The sequence below is a fragment of the Amblyomma americanum genome, chromosome 4, assembly GCF_052857255.1.
Source record: "Amblyomma americanum isolate KBUSLIRL-KWMA chromosome 4, ASM5285725v1, whole genome shotgun sequence".
NCBI classification, from domain to species: Eukaryota; Metazoa; Arthropoda; class Arachnida; order Ixodida; family Ixodidae; genus Amblyomma; species Amblyomma americanum.
This window is the reverse complement of record NC_135500.1, coordinates 80,199,899-80,216,489: the sequence shown is the minus strand read 5'-3', so window position 1 is coordinate 80,216,489 and position 16,591 is coordinate 80,199,899. Positions and strand designations below refer to the sequence as shown.

The window sequence follows — 16,591 nt, the reverse complement described above, 5'->3', positions numbered from 1 at the left end:
GTACGCCAGTAGAAAGCTTTCAGTTCAGGAGGAAGCATACAGTGCATCAGAAAAGGAATGCGCCTGCGTAGTATTGGCGGTGCAGAAGCTAGCTTGCTATATCGCTGGCTCAAGGTTCACCGTAGAGACTGACCACTGTCTCCTCACCTTGATGCAGTCAATGTCTACGAAAAACGGCCGTCTTTTGCGCTGGAGCTTAGCTCTTCAACAGTACTCCTTCAATACTCGCTACAACAAGGGTAAGCTTAACGGATATACGGACGGTTTGAGTCGTTGCCCCTAGAGTAGCAAAAGCTTCATGCTCACCCGGGTTTCCGTGGCATTTTTACGTTGGTTCATACGTTTTTTTTCTCGAAATGTAGCCGATTGTTAGCTCATTTTAATGACGACGTCTTAGCGCTTTCCAGTAATGGCTGTTTTTAGTGTTCACGGGGGAGGGAAGCGCGTAAGGAATGGGAAAGGTGTAGCGGGTTTTCTTTTTTTAAAGCCTGGTGTGCCTTGGAGGAGGGTGGCTTTGTGCTCGCTGTTTTGAGGTTGCGAGTCCGGCACTATTCTGGGGGATTGCTTGCCCACGCCGGCGACGAAAAGTTGCGAGACCTGCTTGCAAGACCAATTACACCGGACAGGACCAGAGAGATGAGTCACAAGAGGGCCACGAGGACTGTTGACAACTCCCAGGAACCCACCAGCTACAAACTAATGGGTCGTCACCTCTAACGGGAATTCTGCTACTGAAACGCCGATCCCTCGCACAGCGGCTGCTGGCCCCTACGCGTCGGGATCTTTCTCATCCCCCGCCGGAGATGCTTTTACGGTTTGCATATCTCACACCGCGTGCAGAAAGGAATTTTACCTGACCTTTTCTCACCATGCTTCGTCGGAATGGGGCTTGACTTCTTTCCGCCAATCAGACTCTGTGCCGGTCAAGTGACGTCGACGGAAGCAAGATCCCTCCGAAGATTGTAGAGAGCCCATTTAAGGGGCTCTTAAATGTACTTTTGAGGAATTCATTCTCTTCTCTTCATCTTTCACCAACCATGGAATAAACAGTGCAAGTTTCGCACTAGAAATCCTCTCGTCCTTGCTCGGTTGCCATTGTCTACCGGATGCCTGCAGCCCGCCGACGACGCCACGCTACCCAATAGTAACGTCGGTCGAGCTTCGATAGGCATGCGTCGCAACACACGGTAACACGAAAACCAAATCTCGACTGCTACGTATGTTGTACGTAGGTGCATGCGCGTGCATATCTTTTGTGTAGGTGCATGTGAAAGTGGCTATTAAAAAAACGAAATTGCGCCGAAACGTTCTTGTGTACGGTTGCTGTATAAAAGCCTGGCCACCAAATTCTTGCCGGCGACAGTTTGTGTGTGTCTTCTCTTGGTCCTGCGTCTTTTTTTCGCTGTTTTTTTGTCTTGACCAATTTCTTGCAACGCCTGTAAACATGATTGAATCAGAACACCGGCACGCTTAAACGAGTCGCGCGAGATAAAGCATTTGTTTGTTTATTTATAGTTGCTTGCATAATTACTCCCGAAGGCTTTTTAGAACTGCAAAAGAATGCCAAACTGGATGAGCTGGAGTATGTTCACGGCTGTACAGCAGCGCGAAGAGACGAACTGTCCGGGAGGAAGCTATCCTGCGCGCTTTCCTTCTGTCGCATGGTCGGCTACTTTTCAACCATGAGGCTTCTGCACTAACCCCCGTGCGTTGTTTTTTGCATGCTGAACACGCTTTTGAACAGCAATTATGGATGCGTTTCGGAGCTCGCAGTGGTGCTCATCAAAACTAGTGTGCTGCGAGATATAGTTGCTGCTGTTGCTTATCGATATGAGCAGCAAAATTACTTGTGGGTGATATGCATGTATGCGTACCGCGGCTCGACAACTTTGCCGTTCTGTTTAAAGGATAAGCTGTGTGCTGAGCGCTGTACGAAAGAAGTACCATGCAAAACTGGTTTATATACAGGCTTCAAGCATTACACGGAACGCTGCAACGAGAGAAAGGAAACGGCACTGGCAGAAGATTACGTTGATCTGTGGTTCGCCAAAGCGCGGGCCGCAGCGATGGAAGCGCAGCCGGACGGCCGGCCGACTCTCCGTGAATGGCGTCACTTCCGCCAGTTTTCCCTCTCTGTCGTCCCCCCACCCGGCGCTTCCGGAAGCTACGAGGGCGTGCCGGCGGCGGGTTTTTAAGAATCGATTGCAGCTCTGTTTACGGATAGAGGTTAGAGTTCGGCACTACTTGGTCCTGCGGATTTTTATTTTCTGTGAATAAATCTCAGTCGTCCGCGAAGAGCTTAATTTGAACCGAATATGTGATAACGTTTACAATGTCGTTTACATAGATAAGAAATTATTATAATAAAGGGCCAAGGACGCTTCCCATTCCTAAAACGAAGCTGTAGTGGAGTTAGAAAACGTTTGTTATTTAGAATTTTAGTAACGTATTTGGCAATGGTGTGTTCTAACATCTTACAACATGATGATAGCAATGAAATGGGGCGATAACTCTGGAGGAGGGTGGAGTTGCCTTTTTTGACCACAGGGAATATACGAGCCACTCGGCAGTCAGAAGGGAGGTTTTCCAACAAAATGGACACTCGAAAAATAACGACTAAGCAATTTGATAACATTTTAGCGTAACGGCGCAGGAATACATTGGGGATGTTATCTGGTCCTGGAGACGAACGTAGTTTTCAGTCCAGAAGCATTGCACAGACACCAGGCAAAGACACCAAGTCACACTCATCGTCGATTTGTTTGTGGAAAACATCGCTTTGCGCAAGTCTGCTGGAATGGAGAAAACACTCTGGAAATATTGATTAAAATGATTCGCGGTTACTTGCTGGTCATGCAAGATGGGACCGCCAGGCAGTACATGATCAACGGGCTTTTCCTTTTTGGATAGATGGCTCCAAAATTTATCAGGATTATCCTTTATAAGGTTAGGAAAAGTAACCTGAAAATAGTGCCGCTTGGCGCTGCTCACAGCTTGAGTTAGTGTGGACCGTGTCGAGACAATGACTGCATATCTCCTTAAACTGCTGCCGTAGTACAATGACGTCAGACCCATGAAAATAACTTAGTCGAAGATCAAGATAGTCCAGTACACTTTCGTCGCTTGCGCGTGAAAATTTTTTCACAGTTTCAGGTTCTGCCGACAGGGAGTCGCGTGAAGCATTGAAAACACATCAAAAGCACACCATTTTGTGATCAGATATGTTAGGCTCAATAGTCACTTCAAAATTTTCAATTCAACGGCTAACAAAGACTAGACCCAGTACAGAACAAGAGGAGTCAGTATTTATGATTATTTATTTATGATTTATGATTTGTTTGTATTTATGATTATGTTTTTTAAAAAAGCGAGCATTATGTCAAACATATACTTAGAATGACTGATGTTCATACTGTCAAGTGGTGGTTTGTCCCAAATAGTGCCAGGCAAGTAGTAATCACCTCTCAATATTATTTTGGTGTGAGTAAATGTAGCCATCATCATCATCAGCCTTACTACACCCACTGCAGGGCAAAGGCCTCTCCCATGTCTCTCCAATTAACCCTATCCTTCGCCAGCTGCATCCACCCTTTGCCTGCAAACTTCTTAATCTCATCCGCCCATCTAACCTTCTGCAGCCCCCTGCTACGCTTACTTTCTCTTGGAACCCACTCTGTTACCCTTAAAGACCAGCGGTTATCTTGTCTTCGCATTACATGCCCTGCCCAAGCCCATTTCTTTCTCTTGATTTCGACTAGGATGTCAATAACCCGTGTTTGTTCCCTCACCCACTCTGCCCGCTTCCGATCTCTTAACGTTACACCTATCATTTTTCTTTCCATGGCTCGCTGCGTTGTCCTTAACTTAAGCTGAACTCTTTTCGTTAGCCTCCACGTTTCTGCCCCGTAGGTGAGTACCGGTAAGATTATGCTGTTGTACACTTTCCTCTTGAGGGAAATTGGTAAACTGCCACTCATGATCTGCGAGAATTTGCCATATGCGCTCCACACCATTCTTATCCTTCTAGTTATCTCCCTCTCATGATCCGGATCAGCTGTCACTACCTGCCCTAAGTAGACGTATTCCGGCACAATTTCTAGGCTCTCGCTGCCAATTGTGAACTGTTGTTCCCTTGCTAGGCTGTTGAACATTACCTTGGTTTTCTGCATGTTAATTTTTAGACCCATCGATCTGCTCTGCCTGTCTAACTCGTTGATCATGATTTGCAGTTCACCTCTTGAGTGACTCAGCAAGGCAATGTCATCAGCAAATCTCAGATTATTTAGGTATTCTCCATTTATTCTTATTCCCAACTGTTCCCAATTCAGGCCTCGAAATACCTCCTGCAAACATGCGGTGAACAGCATTGGCGAGATCGTGTCTCCTTGCCTGACGCCCTTCCTTATTGGAATTTTATTGCTGACTTTATGGAGGACTATAGTAGCTGTGCAGTCGCTATATATATCTTCCAGTATTTTGACATAAGGCTCTTCTACCCCCTGATTACGCTAATGTTTGCATTCTTCCAAGCTTCTGGTACAGTCGAGGTCATAAGGCATTGCGTATACAGGGTGGCTAGTTTTTCTAGCACGATGTCCCCTCCATCCTTCAACCGATCTGCTGTTACCTGATCCTCCCCAGCTGCTTTTCCCCTTTTCATTGCTTCTAAGGCTTTCTTTACTTCATCTTTCGTTACTGGCGGGATGACGCATTGCTGTGCACTGCTGTCTTTCTCATTAGCGTTCTGATTACATTGGCTACTGTACAGGTCTGTGTAGAACTCTTCGGCTACGTTAACTATCTTATCCATATTGCTAATGACATTGCCCTGCTTGTCTCTTAATGCATACATCTGGTTTTTACCTATGCCTAGTTTCCTCTTCACTGTTTTTAGGCTACCTCCGTTCTTTAGAGCATGCTCGATTCTCTCCATATTAAACTTCCTTATGTCGGCTACCTTGCGCTTATTTATTAACTTTGATAGCTCCGTTAATTCTATTCTATCGGTAGTGTTAGATGCCTTCATGTTTTGGCGCTTCTTAATCAGATCTTTCGTCACCTGAGATAGCTTCCCGGTATCTTTTCGAACTGTCCTACCGCCTACTTTTACTGCGCACTCCGTAATTATTGATGTCAGGTTATCGTGCATTGAACGAACATCAAGATCATCTTCCTCAGTTAAAGCCGAGTATCTTTTTTGCAGCGCTATCCTAAACTCCTGTGCTTTCCCTCTTACGGCTAACTCGTTAACGGTCTTCTTCTTCGCTAGCTTCTTCCGTTCCCTCTTCAAGTCTAGGCTAATTCTAGACCTTACCATTCTATGGTCGCTGCAACGCACCCTTCCGAGGACGGCCACATCCTGAATGATGCCAGGTTTAGCGCATAGTATGAAGTCTATTTCATTTTTAATCTCACCATTGGGGCTCTTCCAGGCCCACTTCCTGTTTTCTCGTTTGCGGAAGAAGGTATTCATGATCCGTAAATTATTTCTATCCGCGAATTCGACTAATAACTATCCCCTGCTATTTCTAGAGCCTATCCCATAGTCACCTACCGCGTGGTCGTCAGCCTGCTTCTTGCCCACCTTCGCATTGAAGTCGCCCATCAGTACAGTGTACTGCGATTTTACTCTGTTCATTGCTGATTCTACGTCCTCATAGAAGCTTTCAACGGTCTGGTCATCATGGCTGGATGTGGGCGCGTAGGCCTGCACCACTTTCAGCTTGTACCTCCTATTCAGCCTAATTGCTATAGCTGCTACCCTCTCGTTAATACTGTAGAGCTCCTCTACGTTGCCAGCTATATCCTTATTAATGAGGAAACCCACACCTAGTTCTCGTCTACCCTCTAACCCGCGATAGCACAGTATGTGTCCGTCCTTTAGTACTGTATACGCCTCACCTGTCCTCCTAACTTCGCTAAGCCCTATCACATCCCATTTAATTCCCGCTAGTTCCTCGAACAGCACTGCTAGGCTAGCCTCACTAGCTAAAGTTCTAGCGTTAAACGTTGCCAGGTTCAGATTCCAATGGCGGCCTGTCCGGAGCCAGAGATTCTTAGCACCCTCCGCTGCGTCACATGTCTGACCGCCGCCGTGGTCAGTTGCTCTGCAGCCGCTGGGGACTGAGGGCCGAGGGTTAATTGGTTTGATCATAGAAGGTTGTGGCCAAGTACTACACCAGGGTGGCCAAATACTGCTCTGGTGAGAGAGTGCGTTGTCGGTTCTTGTCACCGAGATAAGGCCGCACTCCAGGCCTGGTTATGCAATTCCATCGACACGCGGATTTTTTTTTTTTAAACCCGGTGGAGAATTGCGCGGCACCAGGATTTGAACCCCGGTCCTCTTGCACGCGAGGCGGATGTTCTACCTCTACGCCATCGCTGCATCGCTGCAAATGTAGCCATATGTTCACGCAAATTATTCATAAATTGGGGGTGAGAATCTGGTGCTCTATATACAGCAAATAACAAACAACTCTGCCCTACATTTAATGTGACACTCTCATGATTGTCAGTCTGTTGTAAAAGAAATGCAGACAACGGTTTTTTTTTTACTAGAACGACAACTCCACCCCCTCTTGACTCTCGATCACGGCGAAATACGCGAAAGATGCTAGGAAAATTATCATCATCAATATCCTCGTGTAACCATGATTCTGTTATTACCACTATATGTGGTTTATACTCTGAGCAAAAAGCTTCCAGTTTTTCGCTTTGTTCACGATTCATCGCGCATTTAAATTCAGCAGGAGTAGGTCTTTGACTTGCGGGGTGACACGTCATTGATTAGGCGAGTTGTTCTCTGTTCTGGCCAGCTTGACTCTTTCTTTTTTTTTTCTTGACATCCCATATGAAGATATTTTTTCCGATCTTCAGTTTGTCATTGACTAAATACACTTTTTGTTCCAGCAGTCTTTCTTCCTTAGCACCTTCCCAGAGAAGTTTTCGCTTCCTGGGCGTATCTCTGAGAATAGTCGTTCTGCATCGATATTTTTTTTACCTTTTAGCTTATGACAGTTATTGAGCCCTTCTTGCTTTTCTTTGTAATTCTGGAAAAATACGATTACTGGTCGATTGCCACTGCCTCTCCCTAGCCTATGAATCTTGCCAACCGAAGTTCAGTTTACATTAGGTGTTGTAGAAAAAAGGTCGGTGATAACTTTCGTTTTTAATGCAATGGCGTCCTCATCTTCATCTTCCTTAATGCCGAAAATAACTAAGTTTGAGCGAATACTGCGATCCTCTATTTGTGTAACCTTCGCCTGAAGAAAGTTGACTGAAGAAAGTGCACTTTAAGGATCCCCAGACTTTCAAGTTAATACTCACCCCGTCACTACACCGCGCCTCTTTTTTGATATCACTGCGAGTGAGGTTAAACGTTCCCAAGCGGCCGTAGTGGACGGCACTGGAGTAATTTGAACCACTTGGCGTTCTTTAAACATACACCGACATCGCACAGCACAGAGGAGCCATTAGCAGTTTTGCTTCCGTCAGAATGCGACCGACCGCCTCCGCAATATGCGATTACGCCACTCGAACGCGAAAGCGAGTGGGCAAACACGGCGGCTACATCGGCGAATGGTTTTAATGCTTAAGCTAGCACTACAACAGGCACAGCGGAGAGAAACCTTCCCGCTGTGTTTTATTATTCTGTTGCGAGCTCGACCGCTGCCCTTTGTCAAATAACACTATGATTATGTCCCTTGAAATCCATGCTTTTGGCATCCACTGTGAGCGGCTGTGTGTATGTTAAGTGTTGTGTATATGTGAAGTGCTGTGTATATGTAAAGTGTTGTGTATATGTAAAGTGGTCCTGCCTATCCGGCTATTCTTTCTCGCCATCGCTCCTCTCTGTTTCACCTATCTTCGTTTCCATATTTTTGATTTCCGCGCAGCGCAGATATCTCATAAATAACACAAATAACTCAATATTGTTAACCATGGGCAAAGCTCATGTAATTAGGGAAGAATATGCCGCTAAATTATGCTGCATAGCCAGCAGTTACTCGGAGGATTGCATGATTCAGCTAAGTTATTAGTGCACAACAAGACAATCACGTCAAAGCCTTCTGATTTGCCTCCTTTAGCAAACGCATCAGTTACACTTTTCAGGCGCCGCTCGCCATTTCGAGGTTATCATGTACCTAGTTACTATATATCCAGCCCTTAAGAATGCGAAATATTAATAATTTTATTTCTGCAGGCGTATACGAAATTTTTGCTCTGTGTAACAATGGTTGATAACCGTAACGCTCAGAAACGCCATTATCTGTCAAATGAGTAATAATGTTATCATAATATTGCATTTTCTTTCCGAGCTGCACATGACAGTTGATAGGCGGAAATAAACTACATTGCAGGGGAAACATATCTCTATGTATGTCGAAAGGCTTGCTACCAATCTCTCTCCTCTTGAAAATATTAATTAGTGCACACGCAGACGTACATGAAAGGGCATCCCAGTTGCGATGTAATGACTGCTAAATTCGTCTGAAAAAGAATTTTCAACGCTGAATCGCTGGCAGACGACGGACGAACGGAGCACGAGACACACCAGTGTTCTAAACTAACAACTTCAACACCAAAGGAGGGCGATCCGCACGTTTTTATACAGTTACCCAAGTTTAGCCAGTGATTACAGAGCGCATGCGCAATTCAAAGCAAAAAAAAAACTAAAAATCAGGGGAAGCGCGCAGGCGCCTTTTTGAACCGACACGATACAGAAACAAAACACACAAGGGGGTCCGACCAACTCCGGTTGGCCAGACAGCAGGCACACCCCCAATGACGCCGAAATCAAGACGTGGCAGCGAAGGCGAGAAAGGGGAAAAGGACGGAATAACAACTCTTGGTAAAGAAATACCTTCACGCACCGGCAGTCCTGTGCGGCTGGCGATGACATACATGACAACAAAACACAATAAGCAAATGCGCAAAATAGACAGTAAAATCTCGGAAAGCGGTGTGAAGACATGCATAATAAGAATGAAGTGAAAGGTTGGTTGGATTGAGAAAACAATTGACAACCTAAAAGCGAGCGATGAAAGCCAACTAAGAACACGGCCTAAAATGACGCGATGCTAGCCAACAATGATCACGGCCTAAAAGGGGGATGAGGGCTCACCATAAATCTGACCTAAAAAAGCAGTGGGATAAAGGCTAACTATCAATACGGCCTTAAAAAGCAATGATGGCTAAACCTAAGAGGGGGATGAAAACAAGAAGAAAAGAATAGAAGCAGCGTCCGAAACATATTTCAAGACAGCTGTGGCGAAAGGAATGGGTACTGAGAAGGAGCCGCGTAAGGTACCACGGACCCAAGATTTTAAAGTGGATCGGAGAGAAACTTAAACTGCTTTTCAAACAGGGATACTGAGGGTTTTGTGACGCCGACGTCTTGTTGCTTGTTAATGAAACCTGCCTCAATTATCTCACGAGTGAATTGGTTGCTGCTATTTGCGAGGATTTTTGTTGCCTTAAACATCGAAGGGCACTAGCGACAAGGACCACATTCACGAACGTCGACGGCTAAGTTTCTAGCTTTTTAAAAACTTCAGAACTTTTTAAAACAGGGCCACAAATGGACTTCTACCGCAGAAGGCGGGTTAAGGGTCGCTTGACGGCGATCTTATCTCTGATCCGTCAAGGCAACTGGGGTCAAGACACTTTTCCCAAGTATTTCACCCCAGATTAGCCGAGCACCAGGCCGAGGGAAACCTTGTACCCGTTAGAAAACCGATGGGTACCCGGCGGCACTGGGGATCGAACCTAGGACGTTCCGAATGCGAGGCGGACGCTCTACCACAAGGCCCCGCTTCGGTTTCAATGTCAATGTCAAACGAACTCGCCCAGCAACACACCCTGCTGAAAAATATGTGCATGGTAACTTCAGCAGACTCCCATAACATGTTGCTAACTGGAAATGTACAGACGTGAGCTGGATTGCCTACAGCGTCAAACCGGTGTTCTGCAGGACAAATCAACTGAAATCAAAACGCAAAAGCTCTTTTCAGGGCACTGTGCGTCCTCAGTGGGTATGCAGCTTCGCTCCAGTGCAAGCACTGTGCGTGCAACTCAGCACCTGTTCTGAACTTTCGCTTCGTTTGCTCCGCAGACGTCCGCTCGAGTCAAGCCTGCTCGCGTGTGTGCACAATTCTGTACAAAGACCATAAAAAGTAGCAATGCAAAAGAAAGGGGGACGAATATGAAGAAACATGGACGACACGACAATCGCTGAGCTACCACTTGAAATTTTATTGAAAAGCAGGCCACATCTTATACATTCGAGTACATCACATGTGTAGTTTCCAGTAGAACCATGAATACGCATCCAGCACCACCATAGAACTCATTCTCATTGTGACTGGAGGCCAGATGCAAGCAACCAGGCGAAGGCGTGCCTCCAAAAGCGGAAGAAACGACCGAAATACTAATTGACGTACTGGAAGAAGGTGTCGTTACGTCAAGAAATGCAAAAAATGTGACTGCGACTGTGCTTGTGAAACAAAATGCGATGTTCAGTGCGAGCCACTATTCCTTCAGTAAGAGATAAGAGTACGCAAAGACAAACGCCTTTCTGGCTAGGGGCGTACAATGATTACATTTCTTTCGAGGTTTAATTTTATTATTTCCCTTCTCACCTGACACTGCTTTTGCGCATCTATATGACTATACTTCTGCTTGTTGGTTCATTTGTTTTTATTTTGTTGTTTGCGGGTTATTTTTCTTGCCTGCTTTTGGTACGGTATCGTGTCTCTTTTTTTGCTACGACGCAAAGACGCGTAATGCAGTACTTTGGTCGTTTCTTCCGCTCATACCCAACAATTGTGGAGAGAAGCATTCGTGAGCAGGAAACCATTTGTGAACGCAATTTTTTCATAGAATATAAATTTCACTAAAACAATCAATATATCCGCAGGTCACCAGACGGAACGTTTTTGCTATCGTCAATACCGTTGCCCATTGGTTTTGTACGGCAATCTTAACTGTTCGATGCGATCTATGGCAGCACTTAAAAAAAGACATTGCTGTATATCAGAAGGGTGTATCATTACCTTCATTATCTCCACGACTATATCTTACAGTTTTAAAGTTTTCAAAATGTTTGTCTGAAAATTTTGGACATAAGGAGGCACGCCCTCGCCTGGTTGCCTCCATCTGGCCTCGAGTGATAATGAGAATGAATGTTGTGGTGGTGATGGATGCGCATTCATGTATATATTAATACCCGGACATGTGATGCACTCCAATGCATAAGATGTGGCCTGTGTTTATATAAGTTTCGGTTGGAATAGTTTAGAGCTTGTGCTGCCGTCCATGTTTCTTCATCTTCGTTCGCTTAACCACCCGATTTATCTGGCATGCAGCACCAAGAGTATGTCAGACGTGGTCACCGATGCACCATTTTGTTGTCTGCTAGTTCGCCCTTCTAAACCGTTCAGGTCATGACGCCTAAACTGTCCACGGGTCCCATGCAGGGGGGTGCCAGGGAAGGCTTTGTATTTACGTCCCTGGGGGAAGCCAAGTCTCCCGGGTGCACGCCTACGACCACTTGTGACACCGAAAAAAAAACATTCGTAGAGCGACGTAGAAATAATCGGTGGTCGGGCCTCTTCAAAAAGAACATAACGCTGCGCATTCAGCACCAGCGCCGGCTGTGTCGCCCACTACGACAGAGAACAGACCAGTCTAGCGACCCAAGTACATTGAGCATCTGGGCCACATGATTCCGAGGAAACTAGCGCCACTATTGCAAAGCCTTTGAGAACCTTCGCAAGTGTGAGAGCGACCTTGATCTGCTTGTCTGGTACTACGTGCAACTCTTGAAGACAGAGTTGTCCACTTGAGCTGCAGCTCACACATTGGTCAACGGGCGCAATGCCAGCCACGTGCCAGCAGCATACTGCCACATATTTACATGTATTTGCTGAAAGCTTAATAATGATGACGTTAAAAATCTTCCACGTAGGGTGAGACAAAAAAAAAGTCGTGAACTGCACCTATGTGAGCAAGGAGAAACCTGCTCGTGAGAGGCAGGCGAATATTCTACCACTCACCCACCGACGCCGACAGAGAGGCGCCGTGCAGGGACACGGCTGATTTCGCAACGTCTGGCTTCGTAATGCAGGTCACCATGCTCTGCGCTGATCGAGACGGTGCCATTCGCCGCGTGGAAAACGATTTCTTGGGCGAACGCATGCAGTGATCGGCGCCGTCGGCGGTGCATGGTAGAATTTTGCGTCGTCCAGACTGCCTGGATCGCTGTTGTCTCTGCGCCGGGGCTCTGTGCGACCGCTTCTGACGAACGTGTGGTCGCTTTTGTTTACTCTGCCCTGCACGATGCACAATTTAGAGTGCTGAACGCTCACCCTGCGAACTTTCCTGCCTATCCTCCCCTTTATCCTTTTCTAATTTCTCTCTCACATTCCTTTCGCATAACCGTTGCGACCAAACTAAAGTCTGAAAATACCTTAGTAATCTGAATCTCGCTGATGATATTGCCCTGCTAAGTGACTCAGGATATGTACTGCAAAATATGTTCAGTGACTTAGACAGGCAGTGCAGTACTGTGGGTTTAAAAATTAATATCCAGAAAACCAAAGTAATGTTCAGCAGACTCGGAAGGGAACAGTAGTTCGCAATTGTTAAGGAGGTGCCGGAAGTGGGAAAAGAATCGGTCTAGTTAGGGCAGGCAGCGACCGCTGATCAGGATCATGAGACGAAAATAACTAGAAGAATAAGAATTGGGTGGAGTGCATCTGGCAGGGTCTCTCAGCTCATGAATGGCAGTTTAAAAATATCCCTCAAAAGAAAAGTGCAACACTGCTGTATATTACCAGTACTCGCCTACGGGGCAGAAACGTGGAGGCTAACGAAAAGGGTTCATATTAAGGACAACGCAGTGAGCCATGGAGAGAAAAATGATACGTGTAACTTTAAGAGACCGGAAGAGGGCAAGGTGGGTGAGGGAACGAACGTGGGCTAATGCCATCCTATTCGCAATCACCAGGAAGAAATGGGCTTGGGGTGGGGACGTAATGCCAAGGCAAAATACCTGATGGCCGTTCAAGTTATTGGACTCAATAGAAAGAGAAGGCAAGCGTAGAAGGGAGTGAAAGAAAGTTGCCTGGTAGGTGAGATTAAAAAGTTTGCAAATCTGAGGTGGCCGCACAGGACAGGGTGAATTGGAGAAATATGGGTGAGGCCCTTGTCCTGCATTGGGCGTTGTAAGGCTGATGATGATGATGACCCACCGTATTAACCACAACAACGACCGGGTGGAAAATTGCGCCAGTGCTGCTCGTCAGCTACACAAAGGAGGACAAGTGCAGGTCGCAACTACAGCTTCGGTTTTCTGTGTTTACACGTTAGCGGCATAGGAAATTGCGCGGTTGTTAGCAATCTGATCAACAGAAGCCAATGAATTTGGCCTAATGGGATGATGCGCTCTAAGCCCATTTTGGCCGTTGGGAGGGGCTCGCTTGCATGTGTCGTTGGAGTGCTCAAGTGTTATATGAGGCCGTAACGCTTCTTGAGGGTTTTGTCTGAATTACCGTATTCCTCGAATGTCGCAATATCGCAGCTACGCACGTTCTCTTGAAGAAACAATATCAGACAAGCTATCTGTGTAGCAATTCATGCATTATCGCGCACAAGGGATGCATTCAGAAGAACAATTTGCAGAAATGCTCGCTTCATTATTGAAGCCTACCTCATTATATTGCGGACTTCTAACAACACGTGGTTTGAGAAAATCGCATGCAAAGTGCTTTCACTCGGCGGATGCATTTGGCCCTGTGATGGAAAAAAAGGCATGCAGAATCCGTCGCCAACAAGCAAAAGTGCCTCGTTAAAGGACACATGATAATAGCATTGATACTTTCGTATTATGTCTAATTATGGCGTCGTGCAGTGCTTACAAAGTGCTGCTTGGATGCTGCTCCTGTATGCAGCCTCTGTCTGGTAGCCACGCGTGGCAGCCCGGAAGGTGTGTTTCTCTCCGCGTTCAACAGAATGCGCCACAGCGATTTTAAAACGGCACACCGAAATTTATTTCATGTTCATGACTATAGATCTAAGCATTCTTTCGCCGCTGTCGAGCGCACAAGAACGGGTTTGCCAGAGATCCGCCTTCAGTTTTGTGGCGCTCAAGACACGAGCGTACCACCTCTGCCAGTTTTGTCAGCGCTTGAAGGGACGAGGATATGTGTGCCATCCACAAGTGTCACGTGATTGTCTGATGTATCTAAGGGGTTTCAGTATAATAAATAATGAACTTCGCAAGGTAGCGTGATATAGTATAAAAGAGTATGCTGTGCACAGCATGAAAAACTACCATTTTCATTTCTGCCATTAGAGGAAACCGTTGTCAGGTTTCGTCATCCTCGGCCCGTTTTTGCCTCGGCGACCCCCTCCAGATGTCCGACTCCCAAATGGCCGAAGTCTCGCCCTGTCAACGCTACCTCTTCGTCCCCCAAAACTCGTTGACAGGATCAATTGACCTAGAACATGACTGCAAAAGATGACGAGTGCTTGGCTTTTTGTTTAGAGCATGTTGAGGTTTCTCGGAAAGAAATTTTTAATATTCGAAAATTGTAAGGTACTGGTATGGAAATATTGAAGCCAATAATTCATTATTCTGATATGTAGCAAAACCTCTTTTAAAGCGTTTCCATTGATATCATCGAAGAGTTTAGGCTGCCATAGAAAACCAATGGGCAACGCTTTTGCCGATAGCAATAACGTGAACAGAAAAAGCCATAAAAGACTGCCGTCGGGTGATCTACATTTATATTGAATGTGGCAGGGAAATCTTACTTTGAATGCAAAAATTGCGTTCATAAACGATTTCTTGATCAAAATTGCTATTGTTAATAATTGCTGGCTATGTCGTGGCTGCAAAACATGACGAGTGCTTGGCTTTTAGCTCAGAGAGATTTTACCGGGATTTTTTGTGGGTGCTGTTAACAAAAGTGCCGTTTTGTGGCTATTGTTCACGCATGGGTTGAAATTTAAAAGGCCATCTAATTGGCCTCACTTTCCTGCTGTACATACTATTACAAAGCTCCACTCATTAAATGTAGCGCATCGTTCAAAAAGGTTGTAATCACAAAAAGAAAACACAAAAGGGCGCACCTTTATCCGGTAGAATGCAAGCAACAGCGACCAGAAAACTTTTCTACTAGCTTGTTCTTTGCGAAACAGAATTTCAGAATGACTATCGCTGCGCCTTTCTTTCTTGATATCCTGGTTCTGTAATTCATCTGCTGAACTGAAATCTTCATCGTTAGTGGCATTGGTTTTAAGTTCTCTCAAAGCGCGCATCGACCGCTGGGCCCTCACGCCAAACAGCGATTTCTATCTGCGCCTCGCTTACTCCTTTACACTGCCCAGAAAAGAGACTGACTCGCATGAGGTTTCTTCCAGCTGCAAACAAGGGTGAGTTCATGAAGTTTAATTACAAACTCTCCCATTGCGGATTAATAGAGGCACCTCTTCTAGAACGCAAAAATCGCCAGTTGGTACTTTACACTGAAAAGGGAAGGAAAACACACAAACTCTCACTGAAAAGGCATCGTACAAAGGAAAAAAAAGAACAATGCGTCGGCCGGGAATCGAACCCGGGCCACCCGCGTGGCAGGCGAGTATTCTACCACTGAACCACCGACGCACGCGCTTGCAATCGCCGCTGACCGTTCATTCACACCTACCTGTTACGCAAGTCTCACGTTATGTAGGTCAATGCGTCGGCCGGCGTCTCCTACACGGCGGCGCGTATTTTATAGAGCTGTCGTAGTAAAGCTGGTACTCTTCGCATGGCGTAGATTGAAATCCTGAGAAGTTATTTGTCTATGACTTGGTGTTGCATTTACAGAGCGATACTCGTTCCGGATTGGGATAGACGACAGCGCTGCTTGTCAACGACATAGCAGGTCTCAAATCCGGAAATCTCGGTGGACACCTCAACGCCGCCTAATACTCTTTAACGCAACAGAGTGCAGGGCCGGGGGTTGCAGAAAAGCCGCTGTCGCCGGCTTCGTCGGCGGCTTTGGCCGTGAGCAAAAAATCCCACAAGCATCAACAATTAAAACCAGCTAGTAAATTGGTCGAGATGAGGAATCGAACCAGGGCCTCCGGAGTGCGAAAAAGCTAACCACTTCGCCACGCCAGCTTATTGGTTCGGAATGAACAAAGGTGGGTCTAGTGAATACGGTGTTGGTTTAGAAAGGTGCTTTAGAGAAATGTACTGTGGCGTATTTCAGTAATTATGAGCATGGAAATTACAGAAGTAGTGGTTAAGCGAGTAGGAAAGTACGTTTCCTCTACTTTTCCTCTTCGCTTGGCGCGCGCGTAGCGCCATCATGCGGCGCCCACTAAAACAATTCCCACCTCCTCCTCCCCTTTCTCCCAAATGTACGCCACTGTCCCAACAGAAAGCGCGCGACGGCAGCGCCTCTCACTCGTCTCGTTCGGGCGCACGGGTGCCGTCCGGGGACGCAGGAACCACGTGGTGAGCGGTGAACAACGCAGCGCACATTCAAAGCGTGTTCACCACGAAGCTTGCGGCTTGCTGCCTGTTCGTTCGGCGCGG

General features: G+C 46.3%; 1 non-coding gene across 1 annotated transcript; it reads right to left on the bottom strand.

The window, feature by feature from the left end:
* Positions 1-15,599: 15,599 nt before the first annotated feature.
* TRNAG-GCC (transfer RNA glycine (anticodon GCC)) lies at positions 15,600-15,670 on the bottom strand. The gene has a single exon. It is a non-coding gene; the product is annotated as a tRNA-Gly (tRNA).
* Between the last annotated feature and the right edge of the window lie 921 nt (positions 15,671-16,591).